We start from the raw sequence: 14,590 nt of genomic DNA, 5'->3' as shown, positions 1-14,590 counted from the left end.
ACTAGGGAGTTTCCTATTTAGCTCTGCTTCACCTCCACTTGTTGCCGGCTGTCGATGTATTCAGTGCTATTCTGATCTCCCCTGATTATCTTCGTTTTCAGTCTCTTCTGGAGAAGCTAAGTTTCTGTTTGATTATTTTTTGCTCATCAGTCTGCAATATGATTTCAGTGTATGATGAGTTAGTCCAGCTTGCTAATATGTGAGTTCTTGCTGCTGGTAAGCTCTGGGGTACGGAGTTGCTTCCCCCGCACCGTTAGTTGGTGCGGGGTCTCGAGCAATCTCTGCGTGGATATTTTGCTTAGGGTTTTCTATGGACCGCACAGCTCCCTTCCTATTTTCTGCTATCTAGTGTTAGCGGGCCTCATTTGCTAAATCTATTTCATCTCTGCGTTTGTGCTTTCCCCTTAACTCACCGTTAATATTTGTGGGGGGCTTTTCTATATCTTTGGGGTCATTTCTCTGAGGCAAGTAAGGACTTTACTTTCCCTCTAGGAATAGGTAGTTTCTCAGGCCGTGAAGAGACGTCTAGGATTTCCAGGTAACGTTCCACGGCTGCCTATAGTTGTTTGCGGATAGGATCAGGTTGCGGTCAATCCAGATACCACTTTCCCAGAGCTGGTCGTCAGTTTAGTTACTTAGCTAGTCAAACTTGTGATCCTTGCCACTAGGATCATAACATAACCCCTATCCACAAACTTTTTAAGAGTACCCTCCATAGACTTTTTCAATGAGTCTTCCTCACTTTCAATCCTCTTAGTTCTAATCAGTTGACTAAATGGAATGGACTCTTTAGTTTTTCTTGAATGCTGGCTGTTAAAAAGCAAAAGATCATTTATGTCTGTCACCTTTGAGTATAGTTGGGTGACAAGTTGGTTATTTTTAATCTTAACATTGACATCCAAAAATTGGATCTCACTGTTAGAGTGCACAAGGGTGAATTTAATAGTCTCATCTATTGTATTCAAATAATCGTGAAATTCCAATAATGAACCTTCCAAACCAGTCCAAATTAGGAAGATGTCATCTATGTATCTCCACCACGTGGCTACATAGCCGTAGTGGTGGGACACATAGACGACATCCTCCTCAAGAACACTCATGACAATATTTGCATACGCGGGTGCCATGTTGGCACCCATGGCCACTCCCCGCAATTGTAAATAAAAAGTGTCACCAAACAAAAAATAATTTCTGGTCAATATCAGTTCCAAAAGCTGTACTATAAACCCTCTCGTTTTCTCAGAATATTGTGTAGCCCGCAACTTTTTGTTCACCGCATCCAGACCTCTGTCATGTCCAATGGATGTATACAATGACATAACATCAAATGATGCCAAAATCACTTCACCAACAATTTCTATTCCATTGATTTTTTCAAGAAAATCCGTAGTGTCTCTAATGAAAGACTCTGCACGATTGGCAATTGGATTAAGGATTCTATCAAGAAAAACTCCAATATGAGATAGGATAGAATCACACCCAGAGACAATTGTCATGATTCTCAATGGCGAGAGAACATAGCCCAGCATATATGAGAACTAGCTCTTGGAAGATGGAAACTATACTGACCATGAACTAAACCTGCCGCACAACTAGAAGTAGCCGGGTAGCATGCCTACGTTTTTTAACCCTAGATGCCCAGCGCCAGCCGGAGAACTACCTAATCCTAGCAGAGGAAAAGACAGTCCTGGCTCACCTCTAGAGAAATTTTCCCAAAAGGCAGACAGAGGCCCCCACATATATTGGCGGTGATTATAGATGAAATGACAAACGTAGTATGAAAATAGGTTTAGCAAAATCGAGGTCCGCTTTCTAGATAGCAGGAAGACAGAAAGGACACTTTCATGGTCAGCAGAAAACCCTATCAAAACACCATCCAGAAATTCCTTTAAGACTCTAGCATTAACTCATAACACCAGAGTGGCAATTTCCGATCACTAGAGCTTTCCAGACACAGTAACGAAACAGCAGCTGTGAACAGGAACAAAATGCAAAAACACACAAGGACAAAAGTCCAACTTAGCTGGGAGTTGTCTAGTAGCAGGAACAAGCACAGAAGGCTTCTGATTACATTGTTGACCGGCAAGAAACTGACAGAGGAGCAAGGTTATATAGCGACTCCCACATCCTGATAGGAGCAGGTGAACAGAGGGAATGATGCACACAAGTTCAATTCCACAAGTGGCCACCGGGGGAGCCCAGAATCCAATTTCACAACAGTACCCCCCCCTCAAGGAGGGGGCACCGAACCCTCACCAGAACCACCAGGGCGATCAGGATGAGCCCTATGAAAGGCACGGACAAGATCGGAGGCATGAACATCAGAGGCAGTGACCCAAGAATTATCCTCCTGACCGTATCCCTTCCATTTGACCAGATACTGGAGTCTCCGTCTGGAAACACGAGAGTCTAAGATCTTTTCCACAACGTACTCCAACTCACCCTCAACCAACACCGGAGCAGGAGGCTCAACGGAAGGCACAACCGGTACCTCATACCTGCGCAACAATGACCGATGAAAAACATTATGAATCGAAAAGGATGCAGGGAGGTCCAAACGGAAGGACACAGGGTTAAGAATCTCCAATATCTTGTACGGGCCGATGAACCGAGGCTTAAACTTAGGAGAAGAAACCCTCATAGGGACAAAACGAGAAGACAACCACACCAAGTCCCCAACACAAAGCCGAGGACCAACACGACGACGGCGGTTGGCAAAAAGCTGAGTCTTCTCCTGGGACAACTTCAAATTGTCCACCACCTGCCCCCAAATCTGATGCAACCTCTCCACCACAGCATCCACTCCAGGACAATCCGAAGATTCCACTTGACCGGAGGAAAATCGAGGATGAAACCCCAAATTACAGAAAAACGGGGACACCAAGGTGGCAGAGCTGGCCCGATTATTGAGGGCGAACTCCGCCAAAGGCAAAAAAGCAACCCAATCATCCTGATCCGCAGACACAAAACACCTCAAATATGTCTCCAAGGTCTGATTAGTCCGCTCGGTCTGGCCATTAGTCTGAGGATGGAAAGCAGATGAAAAAGACAAATCTATGCCCATCCTAGCACAGAATGCCCGCCAAAATCTAGACACGAATTGGGTCCCTCTGTCAGAAACGATATTCTCAGGAATACCATGCAAACGAACAACATTTTGAAAAAACAGAGGAACCAACTCGGAAGAAGAAGGCAACTTAGGCAAGGGAACCAGATGGACCATCTTAGAGAAACGGTCACACACCACCCAGATGACAGACATCTTCTGAGAAACAGGCAGATCCGAAATAAAATCCATCGAGATGTGCGTCCAAGGCCTCTTCGGGATAGGCAAGGGCAACAACAATCCACTAGCCCGAGAACAACAAGGCTTGGCCCGAGCACAAACGTCACAAGACTGCACAAAGCCTCGCACATCTCGTGACAGGGAAGGCCACCAGAAGGACCTTGCCACCAAATCCCTGGTACCAAAGATTCCAGGATGACCTGCCAACGCAGAAGAATGAACCTCAGAGATGACTCTACTGGTCCAATCATCAGGAACAAACAGTCTACCAGGTGGGCAACGATCAGGTCTATCCGCCTGAAACTCCTGCAAGGCCCGCCGCAGGTCTGGAGAAACGGCAGACAATATCACTCCATCTTTAAGGATACCTGTGGGCTCAGAATTACCAGGGGAGTCAGGCTCAAAACTCCTAGAAAGGGCATCCGCCTTAACATTCTTAGAACCCGGTAGGTACGACACCACAAAATTAAACCGAGAGAAAAACAACGACCAGCGCGCCTGTCTAGGATTCAGGCGCCTGGCAGACTCAAGGTAAATTAAATTTTTGTGGTCAGTCAATACCACCACCTGATGTCTGGCCCCCTCAAGCCAGTGACGCCACTCCTCAAAAGCCCACTTCATGGCCAAAAGCTCCCGATTCCCAATATCATAATTCCGCTCGGCGGGCGAAAATTTACGGGAAAAAAAAGCACAAGGTCTCATCACGGAGCAGTCGGAACTTCTCTGCGACAACACCGCCCCAGCTCCGATTTCAGAAGCGTCGACCTCAACCTGAAAAGGAAGAGCAACATCAGGCTGACGCAACACTGGGGCGGAAGAAAAGCGGCGCTTGAGCTCCCGAAAGGCCTCCACAGCATCAGGGGACCAATCAGCAACATCAGCACCCTTCTTAGTCAAATCAGTCAATGGTTTTACAACATCAGAAAAACCAGCAATAAATCGACGATAAAAGTTAGCAAAGCCCAAAAATTTCTGAAGACTCTTAATGAAGAGGGTTGCATCCAATCACCAATAGCCTGAACCTTGACAGGATCCATCTCGATGGAAGAGGGGGAAAAAATGTATCCCAAGAAAGAAATCTTTTGAACCCCAAAAACACACTTAGAACCCTTCACACACAAGGAATTAGACCGCAAAACCTGAAAAACCCTCCTGACCTGCTGGACATGAGAGTCCCAGTCATCCGAAAAAATCAGAATATCATCCAGATACACAATCATAAATTTATCCAAATAATCGCGGAAAATGTCATGCATAAAGGACTGGAAGACTGAAGGGGCATTTGAAAGACCAAAAGGCATCACCAAATACTCAAAATGGCCCTCGGGCGTATTAAATGCGGTTTTCCACTCATCCCCCTGCTTGATTCGCACCAAATTATACGCCCCACGGAGATCAATCTTAGAGAACCACTTGGCCCCCTTTATACGAGCAAACAAATCAGTAAGCAGTGGTAACGGATATTGATATTTAACCGTGATTTTATTCAAAAGTCGATAATCAATACACGGCCTCAAAGAGCCGTCTTTCTTAGACACAAAGAAAAAACCGGCTCCTAAGGGAGATGACGAAGGACGAATATGTCCCTTTTCCAAGGACTCCTTTATATATTCTCGCATAGCCGCGTGTTCAGGCACAGACAGATTAAATAAACGACCCTTAGGGTATTTACTACCCGGAATCAAGTCTATGGCACAATCGCACTCCCGGTGCGGAGGTAGTGAACCAACCTTGGGTTCTTCAAAAACGTCACGAAAGTCAGACAAGAATTCAGGAATCTCAGAGGGAATAGATGATGAAATGGAAACCAAAGGTACGTCCCCATGAGTTCCTTTACATCCCCAGCTTAACACAGACATAGCTCTCCAGTCGAGGACTGGGTTATGAGATTGCAGCCATGGCAATCCCAGCACCAAAACATCATGTAGATTATACAGCACCAGAAAGCGAATAACCTCCTGGTGATCCGGATTAACACGCATAGTCACTTGTGTCCAGTATTGTGCTTTATTACTAGCCAATGGGGTGGAGTCAATCCCTTTCAGAGGTATCGGAGCCTCCAGTGGCTCCAAATCATACCCACAGCGTTTGGCAAAGGACCAATCCATAAGACTCAAAGCAGCGCCAGAGTCGACATAGGCGTGCGCGGTAATAGATGACAAAGAACAAATCAGGGTCACAGATAGAATAAACTTAGACTGTAAAGTGCTAATTGAAACAGACTTGTCAGGCTTCTTAGTACGCTTAAAGCATGCTGATATAACATGAGTTGAATCACCACAATAGAAGCACAACCCATTTTTTCGTCTAAAATTCTGCCGCTCGCTTCTGGACAGAATTCTATCACATTGCATATTTTCTGGCGTTTTCTCAGTAGACACCGCCAAATGGTGCACAGGTTTGCGCTCCCGCAGACGCCTATCGATCTGAATAGCCATCGTCATGGACTCATTCAGACTCGCAGGCACAGGGAACCCCACCATAACATCCTTAATGGCATCAGAGAGACCTTCTCTGAAAATCGCCGCCAGGGCGCACTCATTCCACTGAGTAAGCACAGACCATTTGCGGAATTTTTGGCAGTATATTTCAGCTTCATCTTGCCCCTGAGACAAGGACATCAAGGCCTTTTCCGCCTGAAGCTCTAAATGAGGTTCCTCATAAAGCAACCCCAAGGCCAGAAAAAACGCATCCACATTGAGCAACGCAGGATCCCCTGGTGCCAATGCAAAAGCCCAGTCTTGAGGGTCGCCCCGGAGCAAGGAAATTACAATCCTGACCTGCTGTGCAGGGTCTCCGGCAGAGCGAGACTTCAGGGACAAAAACAATTTGCAATTATTTTTAAAATTTTGAAAGTGAGATCTATTCCCCGAGAAGAATTCAGGCAAAGGAATTCTAGGCTCAGACACAGGTGCATGAACAACAAAATCTTGCAAATTTTGTACCTTTGTGGCGAGATTATTCAAACCTGTAGCTACACTCTGAAGATCCATTTGAAACAGGTGAACACAGAGCCATTCAAGGATTAGAAGGAGAGAAAGAGAGGAAGGCTGCAGTATAGGCAGACTAGCAAGTGATTCAATTAAGAGCACACTCAGAACTAGAGGAAAAAAAAAAAATAAATAAAAAATTGTAGCAGACTTCTTTTTTCTCTCCTTTCTCAGCCAGTAATTTAACCCTTTTTCGGGCCGGTCAAACTGTCATGATTCTCAATGGCGAGAGAACATAGCCCAGCATATATGAGAACTAGCTCTTGGAATATGGAAACTATACTGACCATGAACTAAACCTGCCGCACAACTAGAAGTAGCCGGGTAGCATGCCTACGTTTTTTAACCCTAGATGCCCAGCGCCAGCCGGAGAACTACCTAATCCTAGCAGAGGAAAAGACAGTCTTGGCTCACCTCTAGAGAAATTTTCCCAAAAGGCAGACAGAGGCCCCCACATATATTGGCGGTGATTATAGATGAAATGACAAACGTAGTATGAAAATAGGTTTAGCAAAATCGAGGTCCGCTTTCTAGATAGCAGGAAGACAGAAAGGACACTTTCATGGTCAGCAGAAAACCCTATCAAAACACCATCCAGAAATTCCTTTAAGACTCTAGCATTAACTCATAACACCAGAGTGGCAATTTCCGATCACTAGAGCTTTCCAGACACAGTAACGAAACAGCAGCTGTGAACAGGAACAAAATGCAAAAACACACAAGGACAAAAGTCCAACTTAGCTGGGAGTTGTCTAGTAGCAGGAACAAGCACAGAAGGCTTCTGATTACATTGTTGACCGGCAAGAAACTGACAGAGGAGCAAGGTTATATAGCGACTCCCACATCCTGATAGGAGCAGGTGAACAGAGGGAATGATGCACACAAGTTCAATTCCACAAGTGGCCACCGGGGGAGCCCAGAATCCAATTTCACAACAGACAATGGGCCGACCCGGAGGATGCACGAGAGACTTATGTATCTTTGGTAAAGTATATATTACCGGTGTAATTGGACACCTAACAGTCAGATATTAATATAAATCCAAATCAATTATACACAACTCAAGAGCATTATCAAGGATAATTTTTATATCCCTTGCAATATCAAATTTAGGATCATAGGAAAGTCTCTCGTACACCTCCGGGTCGGCCAACTGCCCCTGAATTTCCTGAAGATAATCTTTTTTGTTCATAATGACAACTGCGCCACCCTTATCAGCATTTTTAATAATTATACCATCATCATGTGCCAATTCGCGCAGAGCCTCCATTTCACTTGTTGACATATTGGGGTGCACAAAATGTTTTGTACATTTACTTTTCAATTTCTCTAAGTCATCATTGACAGCTGATATAAATGCATCTATTACAGAGGAATTTTCAGGTGGAACAAAATTACTTTTTGATCAATGCCAATTGTTTGCAATTTAGTTCACTATTAGGGGCATTTTCTACTTGGGCTTTATTACAAAACTATTCCTTTAGTTTAATAGATCTAAAAAATCGCTGAATATCAACTTTCAATTGGAACCAATTCACATGAGTGCTTAAACCAAACGACAGTCCCTTATTCAAAACCGATATCTGGTTCTCAGTCAAAACTTTATTTGAAATATTTATTACCAGACTTGTTCCTTGCTCCTTGTCGCCATTTATTTCTCTGCCGGTGATTTGTTTTTCCCTCTTTTCTCTTTTCTGCCGTCTCCAATGTTTTTTTCCTCCCCTTTTCCTGCTGGTTTCATTTTTTCTTTTAATGAGTCCCTTCCTGAAAAAAATCATAGTTAGGTAACACATTTTCATTATTAAAGGTTTTAAAATTGTCCCTGTTTATCCAGTGACCTTTTTTCCAGGTTTCTGAATTTTTTCTTTGCCAATTGTAGATATTTCCATATATATTTTTTAGAGATTTTAACTTTTGTTTCTTTTTTTCTTTTTTCAGATGTCCCATTCTGTGAAACTGGCATTACTTGCAATTGATCATATCAACTAATTTCATTATGACATTATACATTTTGAATAGGTGCATTAAATGAATTTTGAGACAACACTCATTGTTTTTCTTCTGTCCTTTTTTTTCTTCTGTATTTTTTTTATTTTGAAATTGTGGCTTAATACATTTGGTTGTTTGGTGTGTGTACAGGGTATTGGTGACACATGGGGGATTTCCACCTCCTTTGTGTCCCTGTTTCCCTGCTTCAGTTCATGACTCCTTGCTTAATTGTGGGGAGCCCGGGACTGTTCCACACTATACATTGGGCTTATGCTCAACCCATTTGTGCCCATTATGTTACTTTATACTGTTTAAAACAAATGAGTGGGGTTCTCTATTTGGGGACTATTGCGCAGAGTTTGACCATTATATATTCTGAATATGATGTTATAACTAATTAATAAAGGAGCCGTTATAAGTTGCGCAAAATAATAACGATATAGTTATTCCCCCCGTTCTTTGAAATGGTCTTTAAACAGTTATGCACCTTTTCTAATATGGCGCCGATGCCTTCAGCGTACTAGTGCGCAAGTGCGGACCATAATTCTTTGGGTCTTTGTGCAGACGTCACAGACATGCGCATTAATGTCAGGAAGACGCTGAAGTCTCAAAGCACATGTGAGACTATAATTGTAAGTGTGCGATATTTTTTGTTTCACAGATATGGGACACCTGAGTTGACTAGATTGATTATTTAGTAAATTTTAAATGCTATCACTATGCACTGTATGGTATTTTTATATACGTCATATATTGAATTGATTTACTATCATGGCACTGATTGCACTTTTTTGGTCTGATGATCATTACTGTTCTGACGTCCGAAATAACTAAATGTTGTTAATGACCTTTTATTGAATAACAAGTATGTCTTCTATACACTGGCATAAGAAGGGGGGTGCGGGGGGGGGGGCAGGCCGCCCAGGGCGGCACAATGCGGGGGTGGGTCACCAGGCCGCGGCCGGCGCTGCAGGCTGCAGCTGTTTAACGCTATTGACATGCGGGCCCACGCCCGCACATCAATAGTTAACAGCCGCCAGCCAATCTGAGGCTGGCAGCTGACGTCAGTCCCAGCGTGCATGTCGCCGGCGTCTGACGTCATTGTCAGTCGCCGGCGAGTGCACGCCCCTCATGTGCAGCTCCGCCGCCCAGATTAGCCTGGCCTGTGGGACTCTTCAGCCATGGTTGGGGTTATCTGTGTGGCCCTGGAGGGTACTTCTTAGGAAGGGACTCTCTGCAGGGGACCCTTTCAGGCTTGCACTCTAAGGGTCTCTTGGAGGGGGGGAAATATTGACTTGCTACACTACACCCCTGAAAGGGTTCCTAGGGTGGCAATGTGAATCTGTAGGACCTCTTGGGGGTGGGATCGTATGAAACATGGGGTGGGCACCTTGGGTAAGAGGTGGGTGGGTAGACTCTGTGGTTCTGAGAGGCTTTGAGGGGACACAATGTGGCTTTGGGGGGTATTCTGCACCCTGGGGCCTTTTTGGCAGGAGGAGCTCTTTCAGGGGGGCACTTTGCAGCTCTGGGGGGCCTCTTGAGGAATGGGCACTCTGCTGCCCTAGGGGCCCTTACATGGGGCACTCTGACTCTTGGGTAGGTGGGATTGTGCGACCCTTGGGTAAGGGGGGTTCTGTGGCTCTAGGAAGCTGTGACTGGGCACTCTGTGATTTTGAGAGGGTGGGGCACTGCTGAAAGGTGAGCTTTATGGAAGATGACCCTGTTACCGCAGACTTGCTTACAAGAAGCCATTCCATTTTTAAGCCTTTTTTGCTGTCTAATGACAAACTTTTATTAATGACTTGAATTGATATTTAAAATAACTATAACTTTATGTATACAGCCCCTATGCAAAACTATGCATCCATGGTTCCCGTAGCATGACCCATCAGCAATGTGCAACAGTTGTTTTTTTTTATTTTTATTTTTTCCCTCCTGCCTTAACACGCAGCCATTGTTGCCCAGGGATTCTGGTTCGGAGCGAGGCGTGGGGCGCACCGCACCTTGTGCCCCAGTAATGGGTGGACTGATGTCATTATGTGCAGTGTACCGTGCCTTCTTGGTGACTGTTACTGTTGTGCATCACAGGGAAGACCCCAGAGATTTGGGTTGTTTCCAGCTCTCAGGTGGGAAATTGACATAATTTATCTTGTCGTTTTTTCCATAGATTCACTTTGACCAGTTTAAAGAAGCCCTTATCGATGCCTTATCCAGCACACTGTCCAGTAAGGAAAACTGCCCTGAACCAGGTACATGATCTGTTTTTTACTGCAACCTTTTTTTTTTCAATCTTAACATTAACGGGGGGGCGCCAAACTCGGGAACAGCCCCGGGCGGCAAAAGCTCTAGCTACGTCCCTGCTTCTATATATACTCACTTCATTTGTATATTCACTGCTTGAGAAAGGATACTATATCTATCCGAAACGTTGCCACGCCATTCAGGCATTAAAGCCCATTTTTTTTTATTTTTGTGCTGTTTTCCTTTTTTACATCTATATATATATATATATATATATACACTCACCGGCCACTTTATTAGGTACACCTGTCCAACTTCTTGTTAACACTTAATTTCTAATCAGCCAATCACATGGCGGCAACTCAGTGCATTTAGGCATGTAGACATGGTCAAGACAATCTCCTGCAGTTCAAACCGAGCATCAGTATGGGGAAGAAAGGTGATTTGAGTGCCTTTGAACGTGGCATGGTTGTTGGTGCCAGAAGGGCTGGTCTGAGTATTTCAGAAACTGCTGATCTACTGGGATTTTCACGCACAACCATCTCTAGGGTTTACAGAGAATGGTCCGAAAAAGAAAAAAAAATCCAGTGAGCGGCAGTTCTGTGGGCGGAAATGCCTTGTTGATGCCAGAGGTCAGAGGAGAATGGGCAGACTGGTTCGAGCTGATAGAAAGGCAACAGTGACTCAAATCGCCACCCGTTACAACCAAGGTAGGCCTAAGAGCATCTCTGAACGCACAGTGCGTCGAACTTTGAGGCAGATGGGCTACAGCAGCAGAAGACCACACCGGGTACCACTCCTTTCAGCTAAGAACAGGAAACTGAGGCTACAATTTGTACAAGCTCATCGAAATTGGACAGTAGAAGATTGGAAAAACGTTGCTTGGTCTGATGAGTCTCGATTTCTGCTGCAACATTCGGATGGTAGGGTCAGAATTTGGCGTAAACAACATGAAAGCATGGATCCATCCTGCCTTGTATGGAGCATCTTTGGGATGTGCAGCCGACAAATCTGCGGCAACTGTGTGATGCCATCATGTCAATATGGACCAAAATCTCTGAGGAATGCTTCCAGCACCTTGTTGAATCTATGCCACGAAGAATTGAGGCAGTTCTGAAGGCAAAAGGGGGTCCAACCCGTTACTAGCATGGTGTACCTAATAAAGTGGCCGGTGAGTGTATATATATATATATATATATATATATATATATATATATATATATATATGTCAGTGAGACACATATATATATATTTATATTTCATACAGCGCTAGATATCATAAAAGCCGGTAATTCAATTGCCGGCTTTTGCTATCTCCTTCCCAAACCCGACATGATATGAGACATGGTTTACATACAGTAAACCATCTCATATCCCTTTTTTTTTTGCATATTCCACACTACTAATGTTAGTAGTGTGTATGTGCAAAATTTGGGCCCTCTAGCTATTAAATTAAAGGGTTAAATCGCGGAAAAAATTGGCGTGGGCTCCCGCGCAATTTTCTCCGCCAGAGTGGTAAAGCCAGTGACTGAGGGCATATATTAACCCCTTTCTGACATCAGGCGTACTATCCCGTCGAGGTGGGCCCGTATGACCACCGACGGGATAGTACGTCCAGCGCGATCACTGGGGGAGCGCGGCCTATCGCTGCCGGGTGTCAGCTGACTATCGCAGCTGACATCCAACACTATGTGCCAGGAGCGGTCACGGACCGCCCCCGGCACATTAACCCCTGGCACACTGCGATCAAACATGCGTTGCTCCAAGGGTCTCTTACCTCCTCCTCCCTGCTGCAGGCCTGGATCCAAGATGGCCGCGGCATCCGGGTCCTGCAGGGAGGTGGCTTCACTGCGACTGCTCAGCGCAGGTGCCGGGAAGCCTCCAGGAGCTGTGCACGTCAGATCGCCGATCTGACACAGTGCACAGCAAAGTGTCAGATCGGCGATCTTACACTATAACATCATGCCCCCCCCCCCTGGGGCAATGTTATAGTGTAAAATAAAAAAATTTCACATGTGTAAAACAAAAAAAAAAAAACATTGTTCCTATTATTATTATTATTTATTGTTATAGCGCCATTTATTCCATGGCGCTTTACATGTGAGGAGGGGTATACATAATAAAAACAAGTACAATAATCTTAAACAATACAAGTCATAACTGGTCATTCCTATAAATACATTTCATTATCTAAATAAAAAAAACCAAACAATAAAAGTACACATATTTAGTATCGCCGCGTCCGTAGCGACCCGACCTATAAAACTATCCCACTAGTTAACCCCTTCAGTGAACACCGTAAAAAAAAAAAAAAAAAAAAAAAACGAGGCAAAAAACAACGCTTTATTATCATACAGCCAAATAAAAAGTGGAATAACACGCGATCAAAAAAACGGATATAAATGACCATGGTACCGCTGAAAGTGCATTTGTCCTGCAAAAAACAAGCCACCATACAGCGTCATCAAAGAAAAAAAAAAAAAGTTATGGTCCTCAGAATAAAGCGATGCAAAAATAATTATTTTTTCTATAAAATAGTTTTTATCGTATAAAAGCACCAAAACATAAAAAAATTATATAAATGAGGTATCGCTGTAATCGTACTGACCCAAAGAATAAAACTGTTTTATCCATTTTACCAAACGCGGAACGGTATAAATGCCTCCCCCAAAAGAAATTCATGAATAGCTGGTTTTTGGTCATTCTGCCTCACAAAAATCAGAATAAAAAGCGATCAAAAAATGTCACGTGCCCGAAAATGTTACAAATAAAAACGTCAACTCGTCCTGCAAAAAACAAGACCTCACATGACTCTGTGGTTTAAAATATGGAAAAATTACAGCTCTCAAAGTGTGGTAACGCAAAAAATATTTTTTTGCAATAAAAAGCGTCTTTCAGTGTGTGATGGCTGCCAATCATAAAAATCCGCTAAAAAACCCGCTATAAAAATAAATCAAACCCCCCTTCATCACCCCCTTAGTTAGCGAAAAATAAAAAAAATGTATTTATTTCCATTTTCCCATTAGGGTTAGGGTTAGGGCTAGGGTTAGGGCTAGGGTTAGGGCTATGGTTAAGGCTACAGTTAGGGTTGGGGCTAAAGTTAGGGTTAGGGTTGGGGCTAAAGTTAGGGTTAGGATTACATTTACGGTTGGGATTAGGGTTGGGATTAGAGTTAGGGGTGTGTCAAAGTTAGAGGTGTGGTTAGGGTTACCTTTGGGATTAGGGTTAGGGATGTGTTTGGAATAGGGTTTCAGTTATAATTGGGTGTTTTTCACTGTTTAGGCACATCAAGGGCTCTCCAAATGCGACATGGTGTCCGATCTCAATTCCAGCCAATTCTGCGTTGAAAAAGTAAAACAGTGCTCCTTCCCTTCTGAGATCTCCCGTGTGCCCAAACAGGGGTTTACCCCAACATATGGGGTATCAGCGTACTCAGGACACATTGGACAACAACTTTTCAGGTCCAATCTCTCCTGTTACCCTTGGGAAAATACAAAACTGGGGGCTAAAAAATAATTTCTGTGGAAAAAAAAGATTTTTTATTTTCACGGCTCTGCGTTATAAACTGTAGTGAAACACTTGGGCGTTCAAATTTCTCACAACACATCTAGATAAGTTCCTTGGGGGGTCTAGTTTCCAATATGGGGTCACTTGTGGGGGGTTTCTACTGTTTAGGTACATTAGGGGCTCTGCAAATGCAATGTGACGCCTGCAGACCAATCCATCTAAGTCTGCATTCCAAATGACGCTCCTTCCCTTCCGAGCTCTGCCATGCGCTCAAACGGTGGTTCCCCCCCACATATGGGGTATCAGCGTACTCAGGACAAATTGGACAACAACTTTTGGGGTCTAATTTCAACTGTTACCCTTGGAAAAATACAAAACTGGGGGCTAAAAAATAATTTTTGTGGAAAAAAAAATAATTTTTATTTTCACGGCTCTGCGTTATGAACTGTAGTGAAACACTTGGGGGTTCAAAGCTCTCACAACACATCTAGATGAGTTCCTTAGGGGGTCTACTTTCCAAAATGGTGTCAATTGTGGGGGGTTTCAATGTTTAGGCACATCCAAACGCAACATGGCG

The 14,590-nt window shown here is 44.0% G+C and overlaps 1 long non-coding RNA gene across 1 annotated transcript in view; it reads right to left on the bottom strand.

Moving 5' to 3' along the window:
* The window catches only part of LOC143765044 (uncharacterized), a 34,454-nt gene that overhangs the window by 6,586 nt on the left and 13,278 nt on the right, over positions 1-14,590 (bottom strand). The window contains exon 2 of the long non-coding RNA XR_013213318.1: positions 7,899-8,040. This is a non-coding gene — a long non-coding RNA (uncharacterized LOC143765044). The remainder of the gene's footprint in view (positions 1-7,898; positions 8,041-14,590) is intronic.

The sequence above is a fragment of the Ranitomeya variabilis genome, chromosome 4 (assembly GCF_051348905.1).
Source record: "Ranitomeya variabilis isolate aRanVar5 chromosome 4, aRanVar5.hap1, whole genome shotgun sequence".
Classification (NCBI taxonomy): Eukaryota; Metazoa; Chordata; class Amphibia; order Anura; family Dendrobatidae; genus Ranitomeya; species Ranitomeya variabilis.
Note: the sequence above shows the minus strand (reverse complement) of the source record. Positions and strands in the feature narration are given on the sequence as shown.